This window comes from Marmota monax, unplaced genomic scaffold, assembly GCF_021218885.2.
Source record: "Marmota monax isolate L192 unplaced genomic scaffold, Marmota_monax_Labrador192_F-V1.1 WCK01_AAM20220418_F8-fsc00258, whole genome shotgun sequence".
Taxonomy (NCBI): Eukaryota; Metazoa; Chordata; class Mammalia; order Rodentia; family Sciuridae; genus Marmota; species Marmota monax.
The window spans coordinates 321,472-330,352 of record NW_026692172.1 but is presented as its reverse complement, the minus strand read 5'-3'; positions in this window follow the sequence as shown (position 1 = coordinate 330,352).

Below are 8,881 nucleotides of genomic sequence, written 5' to 3'. Positions count from 1 at the left end.
AAATAGATGCATGAATACAAATCATTCACTCCTTTCTCACCAAATTTAGAATAAAATGCAAATTCTTCACCAAGGCTTACAAGACCCTGTATGACCTAGCCCCTGCTTCCCTCTCTGACCTCATCTCCTACCTGCCCCCCTTCTCATTCTGCTCCAGCCACACAGGCATCCCTGTAAGTGAAGCAACTTCCTGAAATCTAGGGAACCTCCTTCAATCTCTAGCAGCCTCACCAAGGACTCAGCTATTTCTGTAACCATCAATGTCTGCCTCACCTCTTTTCCTTTCTTCAAGCTCGCCTGTACTCTGTTCATCGCTAGGCCACATGTGCTACCACTTTCTTTCCTCCTTTTCCAGATACCAAACCTAGATGACTGACAGCTCACTGGTAATTTCACTGTAAAGCTTTTTCTCAGGGAAATTTGTGGAAGGGAATCATTCACCGAGTGGGATTACATAGAGGTCTCTTAAATTTTTAAATATTTAATGAGATCGATATGCTATTTATTCTGGTTTGATCATTATATATTGTGATATGTATCAAATTATTAAACTGTACCACATAAATATGTGCAATTATGACATATTGATTAAAACTTTTCAAAAGATGTTTTTCTAATTGCACATAAATGCACACACATTTTCAATTTTACTAAGGGAATGTAAAGTAGGAAACTCATGATTAAGCAAAATAACACAAAATATTAATTTTTCCAAATAAATAAATAAAGTGCAAGGGGATGTGGTTTGTAAAACAGATCAACATGGGATTACCTTAAATAGAATCCTAAAATATTAGAGTTAAAGGGTCTTGGGTCACTTCCCTCTCAAGAAAAGAATCCTTTCTAAGTAAACTTTTTTTTTTAAGCACAATTACATGTCTCAGAATACTTCTTGGTACATATTGGGAGATAAATAAGTATGTGTTGAATGAATGCATAACTAAAGGAATAGGTGTTATTTATATAACTTTCAAGAATATAGGCATGAGGCAGGCATGGTGGAGCACATCTGTAATTCCAGCTACTTGGGAGGCTACAGCAGAATAATCACAAGTCTCAGGCCTGGCTAGGCAACTCAGCAAGACCCTGTCTCAAAATAAATAAAAAAAATTAAAAGCTGAGGATGTAGTTCACTGGTAGAGTGCTCATGGGTTCAATCCCCAGTACTCAAGACAAAAACAACAACAAACAAACAAACCAGACATTATTCCAAGTGATGTTCCAGGATCCAGTTTAGGCTGGGAGGACCCAGTTTGAGAGATTGCTATTGACTGCAGATTACAATAGTGGGAGGGGTTTTGTTTAAATTTGGTTTTGCTTTTGGGTAGTTCATGGGGAGATAAAGGCAAACAATATTTTCTAGTGACAATGATTCCCATCTAAAAATTCTGGATCACCAGTAAAAAGGAAAGAAAGCATGTTCTCACAGCCTTAAGCCATGCAACTTTTCAGACAGGTGTTTCAGGGAAGACGTATGCATTAGTCAGTTTTCCATACTGTGACAAAATACCTGTGCTAATCAACTTAAAGAGGAAATATTCATTTTGGCTTATGATTTCAGAGGTTTTAGTCCATGGCCACTAGGTCCTGTCTCTTTGGTTCTGTGGTGAGGCAAAATGTTGTGGCAGGTAGAGTGGGCTGCACCAAAGCTGTTCACCTCATTGCAGTACCATAATGCCCTTCAAGGGCACACCTGGTGATCTATCATGTTATCATGTTTTTACCCTGCCTCCTTATGGTTCCATGACCTCCTGATAGCACCACAGGCTGGTGACCAAGCCTTTAACACATGATTTTTGGGGGACAATCCGGATTCAAAATATAACAGCATATTTTCTTATCCAGTATATTCTTGTCCCCCTAAACATTTGATTCATGCCCCTTACCGCATCCCAAGATTCTCGCCATCTTCATCTTCTTATAGGTGGAGAAGATACCGGTCAAGGTCATTATAATCCTCACAAGCAAAACCCAGACAGTAAATGACAGATATATTGGGGGTCCATGGATCAGATTATGACATTTCTGCTCCCTCAACACCTTGGTGACCAACCTTATGAAGAAAGAGGAGAAGTTATCAAATGGGTTAATCAGGCAGTTTTTAGAGTCCCATAGAGACACTTGCCTGTGGCTTTATCTTATTCTGTCCAACATATCTGTGTGTCATATAAATTGATGCCTCCAATACTAGGACGGGTTCTGTATTTTTAGCAGTGGGCTCATCTTACACCTACATGTTAAATAAAGGTGATTCTATCTAATATCAGCTATTTGCAAAGAAATACTGGTCTTTCCTCAAATAAGCTATTCTTGTTCCCTGGTACCTTAACTTGTCAAGTCCCACATGTCACAGACTGGAACAACTCTAGAGAATTACAAATCATATTAACATATTAATACAAGGAGCAATAGGCCCTATTACTTTGGCAATTGGAAATCTTGATTTTATAAGATTAGAAAGCCAAAGACTTAGTGATACTCAATGAAAACCAATACAAAAATAGCCTCTCAGCATACTTAATGTTTTCATGACTATAAATTTTACATACAATTGCAAAATACAAAATTTATAAAAATTAAATAAGAATTATCCATAATCTATATATTTTTACTTTCTTCTGTGTATCTGTAATTTCCATTTTTCTGTAATGTACATGTGTTTAAAATAATAATGATATCCCTATTATTCAGCCCAATGCCTATAGAAAAAATAATGTATGCTTTCCCATACTAAATTGATGAACACTATTATTACAGGGAGATAACAGGCTTAAACTACAATAACATCAAACAAACTATTCTTTCTTTCTTTTTTTTTTGCAGTACTAGAGTTGGAACCCAAGGGTGCATTGCCGCTGAGCTATATGCCTAGATGGTTTTTAATTTTTTTTTTTTAATTTTGAGACAAGATCTCCCTAAGGTACTTAGGCCTCACTAAACTTCTGAGGCTGGCTTTGAATTTGTGATCATCCTGCCTCAGCCTCTGTAGCCCCTGATATTACAGGTATGCACCACCACAATCAGCTTCTAACACTATTTCTACAAATCTGTAACTAACTATGAAATTGTGGTAACTATTACATTAAGAAAAAGTTCAGCATGCATTTTTGGCACAATTTCTTTATTACTTTCATATTGTATAATACCTTTGGATGCCACAATATAAGAACAATTTATAAAACTTGAACATGCTATGGAATATTTTCAATTGAAATATCTGATACACATATGCAAAAGAATCACTACTGAACTTTTAATCCATTGTTATGGGAAAACCAGCCTAGAAAAGAATATAACACCCACCTATTTAAAGATTATTTTGTGATACTTGATAAAGATCAGAAAAAAAAATTAAGGTGAAATCAGCCTGACAAAGCAACAGCTATTCATGTAACAAGGAAGGATGCTAAAACCCCATGAATAAAAGATGTTGTGCTGAATGTCAGTTTATACTTAGTTGCCTTCAAAGAAACATGGGTGGTCCATAGGATCCCTCATGACTTTGATTCACTGTTCAAGAAGAGGCAGATTGGGGTTATGATAATACATTTTCCACTTGAGTGTTCATCTTTTCATGATATCAAATGAAGAAATGGGCAATGAAGAACAGTCAGGAGCTTCCCTCAATTAATATCCCTTTAAGTCCTGATGCACCAGCGTTATCCCAGCTCAGATACCATGGTGTGGCTCCAGGAGTAGGTGTCATCTGCTGGGGTTGAGTTACACTCATCTATTCCTTTGTAATCCAACCCCTTTGCCCTTTTGGGGATAGAAAGTCCATGGTAAAATGGAAGGAGACCCTCAGGGTTATACAAAAGTACATACAAGAGGAAGTGAGGGGAAAGGGAAAAATAATACAAGGGGGACAAATGAATGACAGTAGAGGGGGCAGAGAGAGAAGAGGGGAGGGGAGGGGAGGGGAGGGGGGATAGTAGAGGATAGGAAAGGCAGCAGAACACAACAGACACTAGTATGGCAATATGTAAATCAATGGATGTGTAACTGATGTGATTCTGCAATCTGTATATGGGGTAAAAATGGGAGTTCATAACCCGCTTGAATCAAAGTGTGAAATATGATATATCAAGAACTATGTAATGTTTTGAACAACCAACAATAAAAAATTAAAAAAAAAAGAAAGTCCATGGTATAGCCTCCCCCAATAAAACCTGGGTTCCAGGTATGCTCTCTTTCTTGCCTGGCTTGCCTCCTTTGTGGGAGCTGGGTCAGAGGAACTGTTATAGAACCCAAAGAAAAAGGTATTTCTCTGTCTCTGTGTAATTATTTCATGCCAGCCCAGATCACCCTGAGTGACCCTGACTGATTTAGTCATGTGTTGTGACAAATGACACCTAAACAGGAACTCCAGTGTGAATTTTAGAAATTTAGTGAGTTTAGAATTTCTCTCCAGAAGTTAAGTGCACTTAGGATTTCAGTATTGTGGGCTGAATTGTAGAAAATAAGTGAATTAAAAGAAAAATTTGTGATGTTAAACTCATAATATCTGGGAATTTTTCATCTTTCTAAAGATAAAAAAAATTATTTTTTGCAATTTTAGAGATCATAAATAAATGTAAACAATTATTGAGGTGATTAACAGGATACGTTGCTAAGTTCAGTCCTCTCCCATGGGAAAAGCATTTTTGTGGATTTTTTTGTGAATTTTTTATATTTCAAAATATTAGGTAAATATTTTGGCAGGGGGGAATTATATGCTAGGAATCAATGTTTGCAGAGTGAGAGGAAAAAGGAAAAATTTTTCATGGTGAGACTTGATATGAGGGATTTTCTACTTCTAGAGAGGCAAATTTTGGTTTTCTGCTGTTTTTTAAAGGTGCTCAAACAATTTATATTGCACCTCTTCACTGCATTCTTGTCCTACAAGACTCTAGCCACTGTTCCCTATAGGGTCTGTGACTAGATTCCCCCCCCCCCCACCACCACCCACCCCACCAGCAGTACTTTTGACCCTTAAACACCCTGACCTAGATGCCAATTGCAGACTGCCTTAAGATCTGAAAGTAATGCTGGCATATACCATTAAAACCCACTTTTAGGGGCTGGAGATGTGGCTCAAGTGGTAGTGCGCTCACCTAGCATGAGGCACTGGGTTCAATTCTCAGCACCACATAAAAACAAAATAAAGTTATTTCTTTTTAAAAAAAAAACCCCACTTTTAAAGTGCCCACGCACTGCCAAGGGAAAATACAAAAGGCAAGCCATTGCCCATCCATAGGATCCTTCCCAGGGTGGAAATGTGGACAAATCAAAGGAGTGCAACCCACTGGGGAAGCTCTGGGAGCCTCTGCCCCAGACAACGGGAAGCAGGAGGCTGGTTGCAGTGGCCACGCCCACCAGCTCCATGCTCTTCCATCACCCTGGTAACCTAGGAGCCTGGCTTCCTGATCCTGCCTCCTGCATATCTCAGGCTTCCCATTGGTCTTTCCACTGTCAGACAGGTCTTCTAGACCTGCCTCCCTGCCACTAACCTATACTTCCTGCTTCCCACACTTCTACTGCTAAAGCTACACAGAGCCTGCATTTTTAAGAATGGCCGTAAATATACTAACAAAAGGTATCTTTTTCAGGCAAAATCTAATTTCATAGGCTTCTACCTTGCAGCCCTAAGCCTGACTTGCTCTCAAAGCTAAATAACTTGATTTTTTTTATCCCTCAACAGCTTCCTTTAAATCCTTCCTTTTTCTCTCTATGGTTGTGTTACTAAATAATGTTACACTGATGAGAAGTACTACTTTGTAGTTTGAGTTTAATTTTGGAGATTAGGAGGATGCATTTTGCTCATCACAGGAACAAAAGCCGTCAACCTAAGACAATTTTCTCACGATATTCCTGTGACGACTGAGAAATCCTTATTCTCCTCATTTGTGACTATATTACAAAAAAATAAATAAATGTATACACAAGGATTTTACTTTAACCATATTGCCTGACGTCACATACATAAAAAGTGCACTACTAATCCAAGGTAAAATAAATGGATCCAAATACTTTTAAGAGCCACATACTTTGATGGGGCTTATTTTAAAATTCCGTAGTTGTATAATAGTAAGTTATACCTTTATTCTTAATGCATATTTTTTTCAGTTATTGGATAATCTATAGTCTTTAATCCATAGAACAATTAACATATATGTCTAATTGTTTAATTAATGTGTATCTATTTGCTTCTAATCATTTTCCTTCAACAGAAAACACCTAATTTATATTTCTTATATATGCATTTATCTGATGTTATGCCTTTTATAGTTACAGTTATATATTTGAGATAAATGTATTTTACTATAAAAATTTTTCTTTCAAGAGATAATACAACATCAAGTAATCCCTAATTCTCAAATTATTGTACAAACTTTTATAAGATGATAAATAGATATTATTCTGTCAACAAAAATGTCTAAGAGTTTTAACTATATTTTCATTGAGATACTTCTTCTTATCAAGGTATAATAATTTGTTTAGATTCTAAGATTTACAGAAATTGTTCCAAAGTATAACCAAAAGAAAAAATTCAAAAAAAAAAAGGAAAAGAAGATACGTCCACAGAGAGGAAGCACACATTGGCAGTCCTAAGAAGAAGATAAAAATCATCTTTGGGTAAAACAAGATCTTTATATTCTAGACCTTAATGATAAAAGAATTTTCCTAAGTAAGGCAATCCTTATATCATTTTCTAGACAGATGATATAGAAAGTTAACATAATTGAGAAACAAATTTATGTATAACTGAACTGACTATAATAATTTGAACTGATTAATTCTAGAATATTTCAGACGTCTTCCCCTGATTTTATTATACTAATATAAGCCAAGATTTTGTCCATATTTTGACATGATAAAAACCTATTAAAATGTTAAGTTTATTTACATTAAGTAAGGTCTTTGTCTAGTGATTCTTAATGTTTAAGACAAGGATTAATTTTAGTGAATAAATTCACATCCTTTAATAAACAATAAATATTTTAAAATGCTGACTTAAACTCCAATTTGACACTTCTCCTTGGAGACTAAAGTTGATTGATTCAAAGATACTGCTGATTCTTGCATATTACTTCTATTTTTTGGCTATTTATGGGATTTAGGAGAATATTTTATTAGGACTGGTGTTCTCTAAATTAAAGTTGTACATTAGTTTTGAACAATAAAAGTTGCAAACTTTGTTTGAAATTCATTGGTATTATACAATTTCTCTCACTGGACCTAATATCCATAAAAAATTATGGTAAAGACTTATATATTACTCCCTACACTGGGAATTAACCTCAATCATAGTTTTTAAAGACAATTAAGAGACACCTATTTAAAGAATAATATTCTGAGATATAGAGATATTTTGAGACCTTCACTCAGAAAGAGATTGAGGGTTCTTTTTGAGTTGTTAGGATGGATCAGTTAGTCTATATGCTGAGAAATTACAATAATCAATAAAAGATATCTCAGTTTCATATCTAGCCACACTACTATCATCAAAGCATGCCTTTAAAAATTACCTACTAGAAAGAAAGATCGAAGGGAACCTCTCAAACTTAATATAGACTAAAACAAATTCAGGGAGATTTCCGAGAGATCCAAATTCATGTATTGTAATATTTCAAAATTTATACCAGATGTCTAACCTTATCTAAAGAGGCACTTAGCTAAACTTTAAAATAGAGAGCCATCTTAAAAACAGTTTTAAAAGAGATTTATCTTAACCATGTCCCAATAACACAGAATAGGAACAAACCTAATAATCTATTTGGAGCACAGACAACTCCCCCAAACAGATATCTAACAGGTAAACAAAATGTCTAAAAAATTTTTTTTAAGTAAGCCTTTAGAAAAAAATCCTACTATTTTCATGGAGAGACTTAAAGAGATAGTACAGCACCTAAACTTATAGGGGGTCACCCATTTTCAAGGGATGAGTTTATCATCCAGTTAGCCCTAGACATTCCAAGGGATTTGCAAAGGTTAACATAGTCCTAGTCAAGTTTAGATGTTATAGCATAGTTAAATGGAGCCCAAATGAGGAAAAAGAAATGAAATCATATAGACAGAAAGAGATTAAAATCCTAATCTTACCCCAAGAACAATAAGCTTCCTAGTTAAAAATTTTACTCCTCTTCTAAGTTAAAAACAGATTTTGGAAGCCTCTAAACATTGAAACAGGGCCTTACTTAAAGCCCTTGTCAACAATTTGTTATTGAGGAAAATAACCCTAAAAATAGTTACCCCTAAAATATTAGACAGGCAGCCCTAAATAAATCAGCTCAACAGCCGATAGCTAATTTCAATAAGAAATTTAATATGATAGACCTTTTTTCAACTTCAAAAATATGAGGTAATTCCCTCCATACATTGATATTTTTAAAATTGATAAAACCATAAATTATAATAATTGTTTGAACTAATTTCACTACATTAAATAAAGTTATTAAGGATGCTCATGTTTTGCTTCTTATACACAAAAATTACTTTGACATAAACCCCTCAAAATGCCATTGCTAGCTCAATGTCCTATAAAATTTTAAATTAGATCACTGTCTTAAACAACACTGTTAACTTGTCTTTATCCATTAACATTTGAGATATTAACTCCCCTTACTTAGGTCATATTGTTTGATAACAATAATGACAGTTTTTCATGGATTCATAGATAAAAGACTATTAATTTTTGTATTTCATTCTTTGTTAATGGTAAACAAAAACAAAACATCTTATCTAGGCTTATTTAGCATATGTACTCCCTATTTTGGATAGATGTGTATAAATTTCTCATGCCCCTAGTAAAGGCCACAGCTTGTAAGATAAAAACTCTGTCACTAGCCTCATCCCAAATTAAGATGATTATTTAAGTTAATCCAAGGCTAAATTTCAAAAT